The sequence below is a fragment of the Somniosus microcephalus genome, unplaced genomic scaffold (assembly GCF_052327205.1).
Source record: "Somniosus microcephalus isolate GS21.2 unplaced genomic scaffold, FLI_Smic_1.0 unresolved_chr7, whole genome shotgun sequence".
NCBI lineage: Eukaryota > Metazoa > Chordata > Chondrichthyes > Squaliformes > Somniosidae > Somniosus > Somniosus microcephalus.
This window is the reverse complement of record NW_028225185.1, coordinates 6,814,831-6,822,330: the sequence shown is the minus strand read 5'-3', so window position 1 is coordinate 6,822,330 and position 7,500 is coordinate 6,814,831. Positions and strand designations below refer to the sequence as shown.

General features: G+C 49.7%; 1 protein-coding gene across 1 annotated transcript in view; it reads right to left on the bottom strand.

Annotated features, from left to right (window-relative positions):
• LOC147086439 (high affinity nerve growth factor receptor-like) overlaps positions 1-7,500 on the bottom strand; it is a 65,634-nt gene that overhangs the window by 57,211 nt on the left and 923 nt on the right. The window contains 1 exon segment of the mRNA XM_085978538.1: positions 3,315-3,386. The gene's annotated coding sequence lies outside the window, so the exon portion shown is untranslated.

Sequence of the window (7,500 nt, the reverse complement as noted above, 5' to 3'; positions counted from 1 at the left end):
ACTCGACACAATCTATGGAGCCTGGGCGGTTAGACAGGTTAGACACGCACCTTTCACCCCCTCCGAGCCTGCCGTTAATGCCCAGACTGTAGAGACTGAAACTCCCTCTACACTGTCCTGTCAAACACTCCCAGGGCAGGTACAGCATGGGTTAGATACAGCGTAAAGCTCCCTCTACACTGTCCCATCAAACACTCTCAGGGCAGGTACAGCACGGGTTAGATACAGAGTAAAGCTCCCTCTACACTGTCCCATCAAACACTCCCAGGGTAGGTACAGCACGGGTTAGATACAGAGTAAAGCTCCCTCTACACTGTCCCATCAAACACTCTCAGGGCAGGTACAGCACGGGTTAGATACAGAGTAAAGCTCCCTCTACACTGTCCCCATCAAACACTCCCAGGGCAGGTACAGCACGGGTTAGATACAGAGTAAAGCTCCCTCTACACTGTCCCGATCAAACACTCCCAGGGCAGGTACAGCACGGGTTAGATACAGAGTAAAGCTCCCTCTACACTGTCCCATCAAACACTCCCAGGGCAGGTACAGCACGGGTTAGATACAGAGTAAAGCTCCCTCTACACTGTCCCATCAAACACTCCCAGGGCAGGTACAGCACGGGTTAGATATAGAGTAAAGCTCCCTCTACACTGTCCCATCAAACACTCCCAGGGCAGGTACAGCACGGGTTAGATACAGAGTAAAGCTCCCTCTACACTGTCCCATCAAACACTCCCAGGGCAGGTACAGCACAGGTTAGATACAGAGTAAAGCTCCCTCTACACTGTCCCATCAAACACTCCCAGGGCAGGTACAGCATGGGTTAGATACAGAGTAAAGCTCCCTCTACACTGTCCCATCAAACACTCCCAGGGCAGGTACAGCACGGGTTAGATTCAGAGTAAAGCTCCCTCTACACTGTCCCCATCAAACACTCCCAGGGCAGGTACAGCAACGTCTCCTCTCACTTGTGTGGCGCCCACTATCTCTCGAGGCTGCAAGGTGTATGGACAAATTTCACAAGGGGGCATTCTTCTGAGGTGGGTGTTGAGGTATATTGATAGGGTCTATGTATCTCTCTCCCTCTCTTCCCTCTCTCACTGTCTCTCTCTCTCTCTCCCCCCGTCTCTCCCCCTCTCTCTCTCTCTCTCTCTCTCTCTCCCCCGTCTCTCCCTCTCTCTGTCTCTCTCTCTCACTGTCACTCTCTCTCTCTCTCCCCGTCTCTCCTTCTCTCTCTCTCAATTCAATTCAATTCAATTCAAATCGCTTTATTGGCATGACAAGTTACATCTTATGTTGCCAAAGCATCGAAAAACATTCATGTTTGTACACAAAAATACAGATTAATCCATACAGTGTATAAACAGATATATCCCTGAGTGTATAAATATACTTTCATATAATTTATATATACTCTTTTCTTATATTTAGTGGTTGTCCCTCTGTTTATGGCAAGCTGTAACATAGTGTGCCGCTAGTGTTACACAATTTCTCTCTTCCCCTAGTAGGTATGGGAGTTTTTGGTCGTCCTTCAAATTTCTGAATTCCGGCCATATTTTTGTGAATTTTGGGTAGAAATTCTCCCTTATGCCCTGATATTTTCCACAAGCTGTGAGGAAGTGCATCTCTGTCTCCGCCACTCCCTGACTGCAGTGAGAGCATATCCTGTCCTCTCTTGGTAGCCGGGTCTGCCTGTGTCTACCTTTTTCGATCGCCAGGCTATGTTCACTAAGTCTGTACATTGTCAAGGTTTTTCTCAGTTTGCTATCCTTTACTATGGTCAGGTAATCAGCCATGTTGTATTGTCTGTTTAGGGCCAAGTAGCAATTGAGTTTGCTTTGGGTTTTTGTTGTTTCTGCCCAATATGACAGATATTTTTCCTTTTGCTTAGCGACGATTGTGTTGGGTCGAATTCTTTGTGTTACGCTGTCACTGTCCTGGGGCTGGTTATTGTTAGTAGTGTTAGTAGTTACTTCACTGAGTCCCAGGACTAGTTGACTGAGGGTATTCTTCTTTATGGTCCTCTCTTGGCATTTCAGGGCTTCGTAATGATAGCATTGGGGGTTGCTCATTTCTAGGTGTTTCCAAAATTTGGTGGCTCTTTTTTGGATACTGATTATTAATAGATATTGGCCTAGTTCTGCCCTGCATGCATTGTTTACGGTTTTCCTTTGAGTCCGGAGGATACTTTTACAGAATTCTGCATGTAGGATCTCAATTGGGTGTTTGTCCCATTTTGCAAATTCTTGTTGTGTTAGCGGTCCCCACACCTCACTGCCATAGAGTGCAATTGGTTCAATTACTGATTTGAAAATTTTGAGCCAAATGCTAATTGGGATTATAATTTGGATTGATTTTTTAATGGCATAGAAAGCCCTTCTTGCTTTCTCTTTCAGTTCATTCACAGCCAGTTTGAAATTTCCCGTAGAACTGATTTTTTAAGCTCGCTCTCTCTCTCTCTCTCTCTCTCTCTCGTCTCTCCCTCTCTGTGTCTGTCTCTCTCTCTCGTCTCTCCCTCTCTGTGTCTGTCTCTCTCTCTCGTCTCTCCCTCTCTGTGTCTGTCTCTCTCTCTCTCTCATCTCTTCTTCTCTGTGTCTGTCTCTCTCTCTCTCTCTGTCTCTCTCTCTCTCTCCCCGTCTCTCCCTCTCTGTCTCTGTCTCTCTCTCGCTCTTGTCTCTCCCTCACTGTCTCTCTCTATCTCTCCCCCATCTCTCCCTCTCTGTCTCTGTCTCTCTCTCTCTCTCGTCTCTCCCTCACTGTCTCTCTCTCTCTCTCCCCCGTCTCTGCCTCTCTGTCTCTGTCTCTCTCTCTCTCTCGTCTCTCCCTCTCTGTCTCTCTCTCTCTCTCTCCCCGTCTCTCCCTCTCTGTCTCTGTCTCTCTCTCTCTCGTCTCTCTCTCTCTCCCCCGTCTCTCCCTCTCTGTCTCTGTCTCTCTCTCTCTCTCTCGTCTCTCCCTCTCTGTCTCTCTCTCTCTCTCTCCCCCGTCTCTCCCTCTCTGTCTCTCTCTCTCTCTCTCCCCGTCTCTCCCTCTCTGTCTCTGTCTCTCTCACTGTCTCTCTCCCTCTCTCCCCCGTCTCTCCCTCTCTGTCTCTGTCTCTCTTTCCTCCTGGTGTGGGGGAACTCTGTACAAGGTGGAGATCCTGGGCCGAAGCCCGGGGCTGGAGCTAGGGTCGGGCCAGAGGATTCTGCACTGGGAGGGCGAGAGTACGCGGAGGAGCTGAAGTCTCGCTCGGCCACAAAATCTGCCAAGCAGTTGGGGACTGAGAGAGAGTGTGGAGAGAATAGCAGGCCCACATCACCAGCACATGAACTTACATGTACTGAAGTAGAGGGTTCTGATCAAATGCATCCACGTCAATGAACTGAAGTCCGGAGTTTGTTATTGTCCTGTAATCAGATAAGCAGAATTAATTCACAACACAAAATCAACCCTGTCAGTGTTAGATACAGAGTAAAGCTCCCTCTACACTGTCCCATCAAACACTCCCAGGGCAGGTACAGCACGGGTTAGATGCAGAGTAAAGCTCCCTCTACACTGTCCCATCAAACACTCCCAGGGCAGGTACAGCACGGGTTAGATACAGAGTAAAGCTCCCTCTACACTGTCCCATCAAACACTCCCAGGGCAGGTACAGCACGGGTTAGATACAGAGTAAAGCTCCCTCTACACTGTCCCATCAAACACTCCCAGGGCAGGTACAGCACGGGTTAGATACAGAGTAAAGCTCCCTCTACACTGTCCCATCAAACACTCCCAGGGCAGGTACAGCACGGGTTAGATACAGAGTAAAGCTTCCTCTACACTGTCCCATCAAACACTCCCAGGGCAGGTACAGCACGGGTTAGATACAGAGTAAAGCTCCCTCTACACTGTCCCATCAAACACTCCCAGGGCAGGTACAGCACAGGTTAGATACAGAGTAAAGCTCCCACTACACTGTCCCATCAAACACTCCCAGGGCAGGTACAGCACGAGTTAGATACAGAGTAAAGCTCCCACTACACTGTCCCATCAAACACTCCCAGGGCAGGTACAGCACGGGTTAGATACAGAGTAAAGCTCCCTCAACACTGTCCCATCAAACACTCCCAGGGCAGGTACAGCACGGGTTAGATACAGAGTAAAGCTCCCTCTACACTGTCCCATCAAACACTCCCAGGGCAGGTACAGCACGGGTTAGATACAGAGTAAAGCTCCCTCTACACTGTCCCATCAAACACTCCCAGGGCAGGTACAGCACGGGTTAGATACAGAGTAAAGCTTCCTCTACACTGTCCCATCAAACACTCCCAGGGCAGGTACAGCACAGGTTAGATACAGAGTAAAGCTCCCACTACACTGTCCCATCAAACACTCCCAGGGCAGGTACATCACGAGTTAGATACAGAGTAAAGCTCCCACTACACTGTCCCATCAAACACTCCCAGGGCAGGTACAGCACGGGTTAGATACAGAGTAAAGCTCCCTCTACACTGTCTCATCAAACACTCCCAGGGCAGGTACAGCACGGGTCAGATATAGAGTAAAGCTCTCTCTACACTGTCCCATCAAACACTCCCAGGGCAGGTACAGCACGAGTTAGATACAGAGTAAAGCTCTCTCTACACTGTCCCATCAAACACTCTCAGGGCCGGTACTGTAAAGTCTGTGGGTTGTACAGTTAATAACGACACAGACTTCAGGAATAACAAACAAACAGGTCTTTACTATTCGAAGGTCAGGGCGAATCTGCCCAAGGAATCATGCCACAACACTTATATACCGGTGTGGTCACCTTCGGTATTACAGTATACAGAAGCCAAACAAGTAGTGCCACACCTAAAGTAGTTCTCTTAAAGGTGAACGGTTACATACAATAGTTCTCTTAAAGGTAGACGGGTACATACACTACAGGTACAGCACGGGGTTAGATACAGAGTAAAGCTCCCTCTACACTGTCCCATCAAACACTCCCAGGGCAGGTACAGCACGGGTTAGATACAGAGTAAAGCTCCCTCTACACTGTCCCATCAAACACTCCCAGGGCAGGTACAGCACGGGGTTAGATACAGAGTAACGCTCCCTCTACACTGTCCCATCAAACACTCCCAGGGCAGGTACAGCATGGGTTAGATACAGAGTAAAGCTCCCTCTACACTGTCCCATCAAACACACCCAGGGTAGGTACAGCACGGGGTTAGATACAGAGTAAAGCTCCCTCTACACTGGCCCCATCAAACATTCCCAGGGCAGGTACAGCACGGGTTAGATAAAGAGTAAAGCTCCCTCTACACTGTCCCATCAAACACTCCCAGGGCAGGTACAGCACGGGTTAGATACAGAGTAAAGCTCCCTCTACACTGTCCCATCAAACACACCCAGGGCAGGTACAGCACGGGTTAGATACAGAGTAAAGCTCCCTCTACATTGTCCCATCAAACACTCCCAGGGCAGGTACAGCACAGTTTAGATACAGAGTAAAGCTCCCTCTACACTATCCCATCAAACACTCCCAGGGCAGGTACAGCACGGGTTAGATACAGAGTAAAGCTCCCTCTACACTGTCCCATCAAAACCTCCCAGGGCAGGTACAGAACAGTTTAGATACAGAGTAAAGCTCCCTCTACACTATCCCATCAAACACTCCCAGGGCAGGTACAGCACGGGTTAGATACAGAGTAAAGCTCCCTCTATACTGTCCCATCAAACACTCCCAGGGCAGGTACAGCACGGGTTAGATACAGAGTGAAGCTCCCTCTACACTGTCCCATCAAACACTCCCAGGGCAGGTACAGCACGGGTTAGATACAGAGTAAAGCTCCCTCTACACTGTCCCATCAAACACACCCAGGGTAGGTACAGCACGGGGTTAGATACAGAGTAAAGCTCCCTCTACACTGGCCCCATCAAACACTCCCAGGGCAGGTACAGCACGGGTTAGATACAGAGTAAAGCTCCCTCTACACTGTCCCATCAAACACTCCCAGGGCAGGTACAGCACGGGTTAGATACAGAGTAAAGCTCCCTCTACACTGTCCCATCAAACACTCCCAGGGCAGGTACAGCACGGGTTAGATACAGAGTAAAGCTCCCTCTACACTGTCCCAGCAAACACTCCCAGGGCAGGTACAGCACGGGTTAGATAGAGTAAAGCTCCCTCTACGCTGTCCCATCAAACACTCCCAGGGCAGGTACAGCACGGGTTAGATACAGAGTAAAGCTCCCTCTACACTGTCCCATCAAACACACCCAGGGTGGGTACAGCACGGGGTTAGACACAGAGTAAAGCTCCCTCTACACTGGCCCCATCAAACACTCCCAGGGCAGGTACAGCACGGGTTAGATACAAAGTAAAGCTCCCTCTACACTGTCCCATCAAACACTCCCAGGGCAGGTACAGCACGGGTTAGATACAGAGTAAAGCTCCCTCTACACTGTCCCATCAAAGACACCCAGGGCAGGTACAGCACGGGTTAGATACAGAGTAAAGCTCCCTCTACACTCTCCCATCAAACACTCCCAGGGCAGGTACAGCACGGGTTAGATACAGAGTAAAGCTCCCTCTACACTGTCCCATCAAACACTCCCAGGGCAGGTACAGCACGGGTTAGATACAGAGTAAAGCTCCCTCTACACTGTCCCATCAAACACTCCCAGGGCAGGTACAGCACGGGTTAGATACAGAGTAAAGCTCCCTCTACACTGTCCCATCAAACACTCCCAAGGCAGGTACAGCACGGGTTAGATACAGAGTAAAGCTCCCTCTACATTGTTCCATCAAACACTCCCAGGGCAGGTACAGTGTGGGTTAGATTCAGAGTAAAGCTCCCTCTACACTGTCCCATCAAACACTCCCAGGGCAGGTACAGCACGGGTTAGATACAGAGTAAAGCTCCCTCTACACTGTCCCATCAAACACTCCCAGGGCAGGTACAGCACGGGTTAGATACAGAGTAAAGCTCCCTCTACACTGTCCCATCAAACACTCCCAGGGCAGGTACAGCACGGGTTAGATACAGAGTAAAGCTCCCTCTACACTGTCCCATCAAACACTCCCAGGGCAGGTACAGCACAGGGTTAGATACAGAGTAAAGCTCCCTCTACACTGTCCCATCAAACACTCCCAGGACAGGTATAGCACGGGTTAGATACAGAGTAAAGCTCCCTCTACACTGTCCCATCAAACACTCCCAGAGCAGGTACAGCACAGGTTAGATACAGAGTAAAGCTCCCGCTACACTGTCCCATCAAACACTCCCAGGGCAGGTACAGCACGAGTTAGATACAGAGTAAAGCTCTCTCTACACTGTCCCATCAAACACTCCCAGGGCAGGTACAGCACGGCGTTAGATACAGAGTAAAGCTCCCTCTACACTGTCCCATCAAACACTCCCAGGGCAGGTACAGCACGGGTTAGATACAGAGTAAAGCTCCCTCTACACTGTCCCCATCAAACACTTCCAGAGCAGGTACAGCATGGGTTAGATACAGAGTAAAGCTCCCTCTACACTGTCCCATCAA